Source organism: Python bivittatus, unplaced genomic scaffold (genome assembly GCF_059951505.1).
Source record: "Python bivittatus isolate LINGU-HERP-01145 unplaced genomic scaffold, Pbiv_v1 ctg000160_np1212, whole genome shotgun sequence".
Classification (NCBI taxonomy): domain Eukaryota; kingdom Metazoa; phylum Chordata; class Lepidosauria; order Squamata; family Pythonidae; genus Python; species Python bivittatus.
Genome location: NW_028277076.1, coordinates 11190384 through 11202559, shown reverse-complemented (window position 1 = coordinate 11202559; position 12176 = coordinate 11190384). Strand labels below are relative to the sequence as shown.

The 12176-nt window shown below is 44.9% G+C and overlaps 1 long non-coding RNA gene across 2 annotated transcripts; it reads left to right on the top strand.

Moving 5' to 3' along the window:
- The first annotated feature begins 280 nt into the window (after positions 1 to 280).
- LOC112540669 (uncharacterized) lies at positions 281 to 11848 on the top strand. 2 transcript variants are annotated; one of them, XR_015797316.1, is made up of 5 exons: positions 281 to 435; positions 3804 to 3976; positions 5389 to 5452; positions 8706 to 8910; positions 9932 to 11848. It is a non-coding gene; the product is annotated as an uncharacterized LOC112540669 (long non-coding RNA). The 2 variants fall into 2 exon arrangements; XR_015797315.1 differs by having other exon boundaries at positions 281 to 506.
- The last annotated feature ends 328 nt before the right edge of the window (positions 11849 to 12176 follow it).

Genomic DNA, 12176 nt, shown 5'->3' with positions numbered 1-12176 from the left:
AGCTCGCAAGAGCCAAGTCTGGCCCTTCACAGAATGTCAGCATCAATAGCTGAAGCGCCATCAGTCAAGAGGAATAACAGCGGGATGGGGGAAAAGAAAAGGAATCGCTTCTACTGCACATGGGAATTAGTTTCACGCGAGATACAGAAATACCATTTTCTCCTATTCACCTATTCAGAGGCCTTCCAGTCTTGTCACCAGGCAGGAAATGGAAGGGCATTTGGAAGGCTTGAGCATGTGAAAAGTTAACCCTATGCTGTTTTCTTGTATAGATTTTTTCTTTAATGGGCATGGACAGCCGCTGCCTATGGAGCTCAGCTCAACTGTTTGGACAAAAACCGAAAGACAGCAGCCGGTGTCTCAGTGAAGGAGGCTCTTTGATAAGGATGGCCACTCCCATTCTTCCCCTTGATGTCAAATTCCGCACCGTCCAAGGTCTGCAGAGTTCTTTGCAACAGGTTCAGCTGCGCAAAAGCTGGTATTTCTTTCCCTGTCTCAGAGAAGAGGTAAATCTGGAGGTTTTGCCTCTTGCTCACTGACACCCTGGTCTGCCAAAACGGTGGTCTAGTCCATCCATGAAAACTGCCCATTCTTATATCCTGCTTCGTCAATTTCCAGAAGACCCCAAGGGGTGGCACCATTTGCAAATGCTGCCTTGGCTAGGAAGGCTGCCAATGTTCCTTCCCTGTTTCTGTGCCAAGGGGAAATTGAAGGACGAAACTTTCACTGATGATAACCAGTACCTTGGATTGCAGCCAGAAGTCCACCGGCAACCAGTGCAGCTCATGGAGCAGAGCTGTCACATGGGCATATCAAGGCATGCCCATCACGGCCTGCACTGATGCTTCCTGGATCAACTGTAGCTTCTGAGTGATCTTCAAGGGCAGCCCCATGTAGAGTGCATTGCAGTAGTCCAACTGTAAGGTGACTATGTAAGAATGTAAGCCGTGCCCTGCTGGACGGGACCCCCGGCCCATCTAGTCTAGCAGTCTGTTTTCACAGGGGCCAACCAACTGCCCAGGGAAGCCCACAAGTCTCCCAGCAGACGACCTTCTGGGCAGTCCCACTGCCCTCGAGGCTGACAGCCTTTAATCCCCATTAATTGGTGCAACCCTTCTCTGAAGCCAGCCAAGCTGGTAGCCAGCACCACATCTCGGGGCCACGAATTCCAAAGTTTCATTATGCATTGCACAGAAGTATGTCCTTTTGTTTGTCCAGATTCTTCCATGATTCAAATTCATTGGGTGACCTCTGGTTCTAGTATTTTGGGAAGGGGAAAACAGCTTCTCTGCCCAATTTATTCATGCCGTGCATAATTTTGCACACCTCAGTCATGTCCCCTCTCATCTGCCCCCTTTCTAGACTCAAAAGCCCCCAATGCCACACCCTTTGCTCCTAGAGAAGCTGCTCCAGCCCCTCGATCAGCTTCGTTGTCCTCCTCTGAACCTTCTCCAGCTCCATGATCTCCTTTTTGAGGTGCTGCGACCCGAGCTGCACGCAATGCTCCAGATGCGGTTGCACCATTGATTTATATCAGGGCATTATGGTATTGGCATCTCTGTTTTCAACACTGTTTCTTATTATCCCTAACGTGCTGTGGGCCTTTTTTACAGCAGATGCTCGCTCGGTCGATCCCTTCATTGAACCATTTCCCATTACTCCAAGATCTCTTTCCTCATCAGCTCTGATCCCATTAGTTAGCATGAATAGTTAGGATTTTTGGCACCCGTGTGGATCCCCTTACACTTGCTCACGTTGAATGACACCTGCCATTTTGAATAACATCTGCTATTTATCTAAACTTTAAAACAATCTGTAGCCTTTCCACACGCTAACTTCATGGCCTAGCCCAGCTGCACAGAGCTGGCCCCTTATTCTGCACCCCAAGGAGTATCTTCTGCTGCGGTCAGGCTGAAGGACCATCTCAGCCCCGTGTCTGGCTGACCTGGTTCCCTCTGGAGTAGTTGGACCTCTCCCCTCCCTGCAGACTCCCAGTGGATCAAGGCCAAGGTTTCAGATGGCTGGCTGGCTGGCTGGCTGCTGAGTGTTGCAAGGGCTCCCGGGGTCAGTTTTACAAGGCGATCCAAGATCAACATTGGCCGAGAGAGTGGGGGAAGTGGGGCAAGGAAGCCTAGAAGAGAACAAAGCAGGGATCCATTCATTGGTGGAGAACCTCCAGAGGCATCACTGACTGAGTGACTACAGCCGGAGGACGAGGGCCGGTTGATTGGGGAGCCCAGTTCATAGCATCCTTTGCCTGCAAGTTGCATTTCTATCCAGCCTTTCTCCAAGGTGTGTTTCTCTACCCACCTCTTTTACTGCCACAACCGTACTGTGGTGAGAACTAGCGAAGGATGGTGGTTGCCCCAGGAGCCAGAGGCATCATGTCTTCGGGGGTGGAATCTTAGTCCACCTCCAGTACTCTAACTACTGCACCGCACTAGGTGTTCAAACGCTACCTAATAATTTAAAAGGTCCATTTCAGAGGAAAGATGCAATTAAACAATTATAGAAAAGAAAAAAAGCAACCATGTTGAGCTGGGCTCCAACAGAGGCCAGTCTGAAAGAAAAACAACGACCAGTGGAAAGAAGCAGTGCTGGAATCGAACCCAGGATGCAAAAGGAGCACATCTGGGGCTAAACCTGGGGATGGAGGAGCCTTGATGCGAAGTGGGGAGGAACCCAGGAGCAAAATGGCCTCTCTGATTTGGAGACACAGCTTCACCAGTATCTGGGGCTCTCCTAAGTGAAAAAAAATCAGTCCCGCCCTCGGGGAACTTGCAGTCTGTGTGTGGATGCTTGGGAGGACACCAGGCCTGGCTGGGGGAGGGCTGGGGCCGGGGGTGCCAGCCATGGAGCCCAGAAGCGGGGCAAGTGGCTCACTGAGACCTCCCTCCACCTCAGATGAGCCATCATCATCTTCATCATAACTTTGGATAAACTGCAGCGCATTTTTTCCAAAGCTGGAAGGGGATGATGGTTCATTTCACCTTTCTTTTAAAGGACAGCTTTAATTTAAATATTTGACCACCATGAGTCATCATGATTGTTCACATTTCTGTGGTTGAACAGTGGCTAGGAAAGGTGAAGAAATTAATTCTGTTTGCATTTTCATATAAACTTACCTAGTTTCCATGCCCTTAAAGCTGAGCTAAAAGGACTCACCTGTTTGTTTTTTTAAAATATTCGTACCCCATGGATTTTGCAGGATTTTCTTAGGAAATCATTGTATTTGGAGAAAAGTAAACAAAGGTGCACTTCAAAGTTTGTGCTGGCTGAGGGGAAAAAAACCCAAATGATGCAGAAATGAGGTCGGACACACTTCAGGCTGGGCCAATGAGAAATGAATGAAACCAAACCTGACTGACTCTACCTGAGCAAAAGTCCAGCGGGCAAAAGTCTTGCAGCTGGTTTGGAACGAAAGATTTCAGATATCTGCCGATGGAGCCTGAGCTGGTGTTGACTGACCAGAGAGATTTGGGCCTCATGCAAATGTTGAGCTTGCCTGCAGTGGCTTCTGTGAAAAAGACAAAATCCATTCCAGAGATCCAGATGATGAAAGGAATAGAAACATTGAATGATCAATATTATCACATTATCAATAATTATCAATTTTCCATATGAAAATATGCCTCCTGAAATAAGACTATTCCGATTTGATTTCCTTGGTGCAAAAAGAATATAGAAATGTTGGAGAAGGTGCAGAAAAGGGCAAGGCAGGTGGAGGGAGGGAGAGTCAAGATGTCTGGGGTTATAAAATTAGGAACGGCTGGAGAAAATGCTCTTCTGTTCTTCTCCCGCAGGCTAAAGTCCAATGGAGTCGCCTAACAAAGGCAGATGAAGAGAGACAAAGGCAGTTCTTCCTTCTTCCTGTGGCACACATGTGGAATCAGCACCACAAAATGAACTGAAGGCCTTTCGCTTCAAATAGTTGAGGATTAAACCAATTCACAGAAGACTTTCCACTCTTGAATTGGTGAGTCCATTTCCCCTGAGGGAGGAAGAGGTAATCTATGGCTGCTCTGGGAGGAAACCAAAGCATTTGTGTTCTTCCTCTGCTAGAGAAGTACCTCCTGTTGTGTCCCTGAGAAGATAGTGAGGAAACTGTTGCTCCTCATGGTTCCTTCAAAGGGCCTGCTCCCATTGCTTGACTATCGGAGAGAGAGAGAGAGAAAGAGAGAGAGAGAGAGAGAGGAGGAGGAGGAGGAGGAGGAAGAGGAGGAGGAGGAGGAGGAGGAGGAGGAGGAGGAGGAGGAGGAGGAGGAGGAGGAGGAGATGGAGATGCACTGCTGACAAGGCGGTCCATTCAGTCAGAGACTTATGTATCATGTTTGTCAGCACAAAAAGGTATTCGTTTTACCTTCACTCTCATACATGTGGCCCTTGTGGGTCTGCACGTCAGCCATTTCCTGTGGTTGCTTCTCCCTCTCCATGTCACCTGTTAATTAAGGACGTGTTTGTGCACACAGTGGGGAGAGATTTACAGCCGTTCCCAGGAAAAGGGACCCCAGTTGAGAACATGGTCTTCCCATCCAATCCACAGGGAGCTCGGGCCAAGGCGGGTTGCTCTGGAAGGCAGCTGGAAAAGAGAGGGTGGCAATAGGAAGGCTAAGCCCTTCCGTTCCCTAAAAGGAGATGGGTCAAACTGGACTGACCAGTGAACAAACGGCTAGCAACCCCCTTACCGTAACATTACTCAATCTCCTCCCCAGGGTTATGTGGAACATTTTGCAGAGATGAAACCTGGGAGACCCAGTCATCTGGTTTTCCAGGTCAGCCCCGGTCTGGCCTCCTGGGATGGCAGGTGGCCATCTGGGAATGCCCCTGGCTGGCGAGTTGCCCGGAAGACCAAGAGCCTCTCAGAGAAAGCAGTGCTGCCCGGTTGCACCCAAGAAGCTGTGGCTGCCTCCAGAGGGGCTTCACCCTTCCCAGCGGGAAGACACTTTCGTTTCTTCCGCAGGCGGCCTCCTTCTCTGAAACCTTGTTCCTGCTCATTTAGCTAAGGCTAATTATGGGACAGAAGCATCACCATCATTTCAGAGCGTGTTGCTGTGAATGCAATAGCTTTATGTGACAAAAAGGTTCAAAGAGACCTTGAACAGGAGATAGTGCTGCTTTTGTATCAACGGGGACTGATTTTCATAAAGGCATTCGTCAGATAGCATAACTGTATTAAGGTTAAGCCTTAAACAACTGTTAATTCTTTACATCTCCCATTTACCTTATGGGCATTATTGACCTTTGATTTCTTCTAAATCTGAAGTTTACAAGGACTGTTGTGCCAACACTGAACAAAACTAGGCCTGTAGAAATCCATATGGAATCTAGATCAGTTAATTACCAGTTTTTAAAATTTTACTCACATCAACAAAACATCATTTTCTGCAGAATGTGAGACCATCACGTCTATTGCAACCCAGCAGATTACTAACTTCACTTCTCTTCAAAAATTGTGAGTACAGTTCAATCTACAAACCTGAGGAATGGCCCCGATGGCTTCCCTCCAGCTGATTGATATCAAACTATATGTTGGGCTCTTATCTATTCTTTTAATGGAGGAGAGTGTTAAGTGAACCCTGACCTCTTAGTTTCAATGAAGCCAGTATTATTGTCATTCTTGAACAAGATAAAGATCCTGTTATCTGTTCCCAACATATTTCTTTGATATCTGGACAGCCTGATATTTCAGCCAGCCTTGGCTGAAGTCTTGGCCACAAGATCACAGGTTCTTCTTCCGATTATTATAGATCACAACTCAGTCTGGATTTATACAAGACCATTAAGGTTCTGATAACATTCAATTCTGAAATAGTGGACTTGCCTTTGCCCTGGTTACCTGGAAGTTTCTGAAGCAGGTGTTGATTTCCCCAAAATTGTGTAGCTGGCTTCTCTGTTTCCCTACCTGCTTTTTCATTTAGTCCCTAAATCATGTACAATTTTCAGTGCATCATCATCGTCTGGATGAAGTTATGCAGCGGGACATCTCAGGGTTACCTTTTCTTTTTCATCTGGCCTGAGGATCTCTTCCTTATGCTATCAGAAACCCTGAGAACATGAAAGGGACCACAACAGGAGAAGCAGAGGGCAAGGTTCTTCTGCCAGTGGACAAATGCCCGTTCCTAATCTCATTTTGATCATCTGTCTGGTTACAATATAATGGGAGAAAACGGATTGGATGCCATTGGATCTCAAGAATTAATTTAATTTATTTTGTTTAAGAATTTAATTTAATTTATATGCCGCCCAACTCCCAGCAACTCTTGGTGGTTTACAAATGATTAAAAGATAAAAACAAGACAATAAAAATGACAAAAACAAAAGTAGAGATGGCAGAATAACAAACCCAGATGGGAAGAAAGAAGAAGAAGAAAAGGGGGCTTCGGTCACCCTTGCCAAAGGCCCGGGCAAAGAGCCACATCTTCGGGGCCCTTCGAAACACCAGCAGGGTGGGGCTCATTCGAACCTCAGGGGGAACCTCATTCCAGAGAGCAGGTGCTGCGACAGAGAAGGTGCACTTCTGGGGTCCCAGTAGATGGCATTGTTTAATTGAAGGAACCCGGAGCGCGCCAGCCCTGCCAGATCAGATTGGCTGGGTAGATGTTATGGGAGGTAGGCAGTCCTTCAAGTAACCAGGCCCTATGCCATGTAGGGCTTTATAGGTAGCAACCAGCATCTTGATTTGCACCTGGAAGCACACTGACAACCCGTGCAGCTGGCAAAGCAGAGGTGTTACGTGGGCATCCTGAGGCATGCCCATCACATATACCCCATTCTGGACCAGCTGAGGCTTCAGTATGGTCTTGAGGGCAGCCCCATATCGAACATGTTGCAGTAGTCAAGCCGTGAGATGTCCAGGGCATGAGTGACTGTCTGAAGGGTCCCCCAATCTAGGAAAGGGTGCAACTTTTCTTCTTGGCCACAGCTGACACACACTCATCAAGCAGGAGTTGTGAGTGCAGGAAGACCCCCAAACTGTACACCCGAATTGTGCGCCATCCTTGAATGGGGAAGACCAACCCATCCAAGCTAACCAATGGAATGAGCTCTGATCTGGGTGGTTCAAATACCCACAGCCATTCGATCTTGGTAGGATTCAAGAACTCAGTTTTGACTACTTTATGATTAGGGGTTTGAAGCTATGTTCTGATTCCTTGTGTCTCTTGATACAAGAATTCCTAGAAAGTTTTCTCAGTGGGTAATTCTGAACTTATCTCTGATTTTGACAAAAAATGAAGGTTTTTATAGATACTCTAGGAGTATCTGGGGAAGATAAATGTGGCTAATATGATTTTAAGAGCAAGTTTGATTTATATTTTAGAAGGTCTTCCTAGCTTTATTCTTTCATAATATTTCAGGTAAATTTATAGCATATTAAATAACTTTATCTGGCAGGGTATTCCTCAAGATTTTCACTATATAAATTACTGTCCCCTCTGTGAAAAGTGGATTTAATTTTCCAAACTTTCAAAAATATCATCAGGCATTTTTTAAACTTTGGTATTGGTTGAAATTAGGAACTTTAGAATTCAGTCCTCTTTGGTCTTAATTTGAACGCTGTTATCTGCCTCCAGTGATTGATTGATTGATTATGTGCCAACCAGTTGGTGTTGATTCTTAGCAACCACATAGATAGATGGATGATCTATGGTCAACCTGGTCCTTCAGGTCTCCCAATGCTGCACTCATCGCCACTGTAACCGAGTCCACCCACCTTGCTGCTGGTCTTCTCTTTCCCTCCACCTTTCCCAGCATCGGAGCCTTCTCCAGAGAGCTGAGTCTTCGCATAATGTGTCCAAAGTAGGATAATCTGAGCCTGGTCATTTGTGCCTCGAGGGAGACCTCTGCGTTGATGCGTTCGATGATCCATCGGTTTGTTTACTGGGCTGTCCATGGTATTCTCAGAGCCTTGTCCCACACCAAAGTTCAAAAGCGTCAATACTCTTCCTAGCCTGCTTCATCAAAGGCTAGTCTCCAGTGAAACCTCAGCAAATATTGGACAAATATTCATTTGTTCTGGGATCAGTTTCAATAACTGTACTCAGTGCCACAAGATATCTATGCAAAATATTAGGTCATAAACTTAACATTGATTGTTTAACCTTAGGAAGGCTTATACCTAGATCATTACAGCTTAAACACAGATAGGAAAACTGCTTTTTTTTTTAAAAAAAAGAGTAACTTCTACCTTTCACAACATTATTTATTTATTGGTGTCTCCAAGTCATTGCTGACTCCTGGTGAGTGCCTGGACTAGTCCCTGCAGTTCTCTTGGCAAAATTTCAGAAGTGGCTTGCCATTGCCTTCTTCCTAGGGCTGAGAGAGAGGGACTGGCCCAAGGTCACCCAGCTGGCTTCGTGCCTAAGGCAGGACCAAAACTCAGGGTCTCCTGGTTCCTAGCCCACTACCTTAACCACGACACCAAACTGGATCTCCTCACAACATTATTACTATGGACCAATTTAGCTGTTTTAAAACTTACGTTTTATTACATAACACAGAGGCTGATTTACTTAAGGGGGGCATTTGGGGGCCCCTCTTATTATTAAACTGAAGCATTTGTTTTGGGGCCCTTTGGTCCTGATTCCAGTTGTCAGAGTTTGGGGAAAACTTCTGAGTTCCTAAACTGGTGAGCTGAAGGAAGTTTATGAGATTTACGCTAATTATTTATGCAGACATTGGTAGTGATTATCTCCATTTCCAATCAGGTGATTAAAAGGTAACCTCCTCCAAGTTAAGCTTGATTCCTGGTGACTTTATGGACACACCCATTCATTTTCTTGGCAGTCCTAAAGACGAAGTTTGCCATTGGCTCCTTCCGGAATCGCCACTGCCCTGAATTTCCTAGAGGTTTCCCATCCAAGTGCTAATAGGCCCAACCTGCTTGGCCTCTGAGCTCACTGCTTCCACCAGGTAAGGCTAACCCAGGTTGTCACCTTGCAAAATGTGGAATGAATTTCTTTTAAGCTGAACATACATTAGCTTCATAATGAAACAGACAATTCCATTGGTGTATTGGACTTTAACAAGGGTTGAATGCAACCGTCCTAATTTTGGGAGTATAGTTCAGAAGTTAGAAGACTAATTCCCATGGTTTGGACCTGTCCTCCTGTTGTTAAAATCTACAGGATTCCTCATGTGAGTTGAGACTGGTCATTGGTGGTAAGTATGCCTCTGTTCTGCTTAGCTGTACCCCCAGCTTGTGAGAGTTATCATGAACTGTTGATGGTCCCCAATTATGAAACTACAAAGGACAAAGAACACCTGGACAATGAACTGCTGGTGTGTGTGATCAATCAGCTTTTGAACTCCTTCTTTTTTCACAAAAAAGCAAGGAAGATGACTTAGAAGCAATCTGATCTGGGGAATTATTTCATTCATGGGATAAATGTTCAGGTCTCCCCTCACCACACATCTTCCCTACTGTTGATAATTTTTAGAGCTGTTTTATGTCCTTACTTTTGTTTATGTATGAAAAAAAAAGATTCAAGCTCTTCCATTTTAAAGCTTTCCTTAAAGAATATGGCAGTGAAATACGATCCTGATTAGTAAACCAAAGGAGGAAACAGTGTCTTCTATGGATGAAAGAACTCAGAAAAACAGAAGCAGAAATTTGCTGTAGAAGGTGGCTTCTGCAAGCAGGGTGTCTTGTGTAGGTGTTGTAACTAAGCTTAGTGCTGTGTATCTGAGTGTCTTCAGCTGTATCCGAGAGCTGCAATGGCCCTGGAGGCTCCTGGGTCCATTGAGGCCTCCCTGATAGATGGCTGCCTCTGTGCTGCTTGAGCCCACCAACCTCTGGGTCACAGTTTCACCCTCCAACTGCTCTTATTCAATTGGTATCTGCCATCCTGGAACTTAAATCCATATTTTGTGTCCTGCACTCTGGAACGAGAATGAGAAGGTCTTAACCTTCTTCTCTGTTATGTCATTTCAGATATCTGAAGACTACTTTCACGGCCCCACCTCAGTCTTCTCAAGACTCAACATATGCAGCTCCTTCCATCCTTTTTCAGAGGAAAAAGACTTTTTCTAGTCCCCTGATCATCTTCATTGCCTTTGTCTGAACTTGTTCCAATTTCTCTGAATCTTTCTTAAAGTGTAGTGTTCAGAAACGGACATAGTACTTAGTGTGGCATCTGACCAAAGCAGAATAGATTTGGAATGATTGCTTGGAAGTTATTTTCTGTTGATGCAGCCTAAGGTCACATTTGCCTTCTTTGCAGCCATCTGATACTGATGGCTCTTACTCAGCTTGCAATCAACTGCTATTCCAGGATCTTTTTTGCAAATACCATCACTAAGCCAGGTATCCCCCATCCTCACTGTGTTTCCTAAGTAAAGACCTCTGCGTTGTCTCTGTTAGATTTCACTCAGTTACCTTCAGCCCATTTTCTAACCTATCAAGATTATTTAGATTTTTATTTCTGTCTGCTATGAAACTGCTATCCCACCCAATTTTGTACCATCAGCAAATCTGATTAGCAGTCCACCCACCTCTTCATCTAAGAGTAGAGGATCTAGGACTGATCTCTGGTGCCATCTGATACCTCTCTTCAATTTGATGAAGAACCATTGATGAACATGCCTTTACTATAATTTTTGAGCCAGCTACTGTATATCTCCATTTAATTTTAATACATCCAAACCACACTTACCTAGCCTGCTAATCAGCATATCATGGGGTACTTTCTCAAATACTTTGCTTCAGCAAAGGTATACTATGCTTACAGCATTCCCACAATTTATTAAGAAAGTCAGCCTGTCAAAAATATGAGCCCGGCAAGATCTGTTCTTGACAAATCCATGCTGAGTTCTGATAATTACCACATTGTTTCCAAGGCGATTACAGACTGATGTGTTTATGATTTCCTCTAGAATTTTCTCAGACTTCAGACTGATTGGTCTACAGTTTGCTGAATCTTTCTCTTTCCCCCTTTAGAAGATGGGGACAATGTTTGCTCTCCCCCAGCCACTGGCACTTCACCAGGATTTCTCAAAAATAAAATTCAGATTTAAAACCATTATATAAAAAAAGAGGCAATCCCTGTCCATGTTCATATCGATCTCAAACCAATTCTCTTCCTCACAATCTCCTGGTGGAACACATCATTTTTAATGAAGATATCAGAACCAAAATAGGAGTTGGATTGTCCTGTCTTTTTTCCCTACCCACTAACTTCTTCCTCCATTCATTGAACAGCTGCTATACTGATTTTTTTCTTACCTTTTTAACTTAAACATTGCTAAAGACACCCATCCATGGCTATCCTCCCTCATTCTGAGCTTTTGCTTTCCAGATGTGGCTCTGCATGAGCATCACCAACTCTCATTAGAAGAACAAAAAACTACATGAATTAAGTGGGGTCCATGACAATCAGACTGCATCAGATCCGAAATGTCATCTGTTGTATTGGTGTGGAAAAGACAGAACGTTTCTGGTGCTCTTGGCTCTCACTGTGAGAAAAAGTACCCGTTCAAGCATTTGGTGCTATTAATTATTTTGGCTATTTCTATGCTGCTGGGGGAAGATCCATGTTCCCTTCAAAACTTACATTTTGTTAGGTCCTCACCAAACGAACCTTTTCTCAGCTCCTTGATAGTTAAACCAGATTCCAGTAAGCTCTGTGGCTGCATTTACACAGCCTAATGGACTAGGCTAAAGAGGACACGGATAGTTTGAGATTCAGGTTGTGGTGGGAACACAGGCATCATTTTAGCAGGTGGAATCCAGATTTCCTTAGACTATCCAATGGAGCATTTGTTTTGGTATTGCCAGTAAACTCATGTTGGGCTTTGTTAACTTGAGTTTTGCACGTTGTATGACCTGACACAAATAAAGGCTTCAGTTCATTTACTCATTATGGAGGGGAGCATTTCTAATGTGGCATATTTTTAGTGTAGCGATAGAGGGATAAGGAGGTTTTCTGAAGCGTTCTGACTTGGAATGGTTTCTGATGCATGAATCCAGAAACATGTGATTTTATGTGGCTCAAAAGTCACCAACATGTAAAAGAAAAGTACTTGCAGGATAACCGTGGCAGAAGGAGCCCTGTTTCAACTGTGTTTGAATTATGGAGGGGAAGGACCGGGTGTTTGGCAAAAATACGGCTGCCCCCAGAAGCCTTCTAAAACAGTAGCCGGGGTTTTGGGTGCCCTAGAGCTGAAGTATGGTAGTAGTC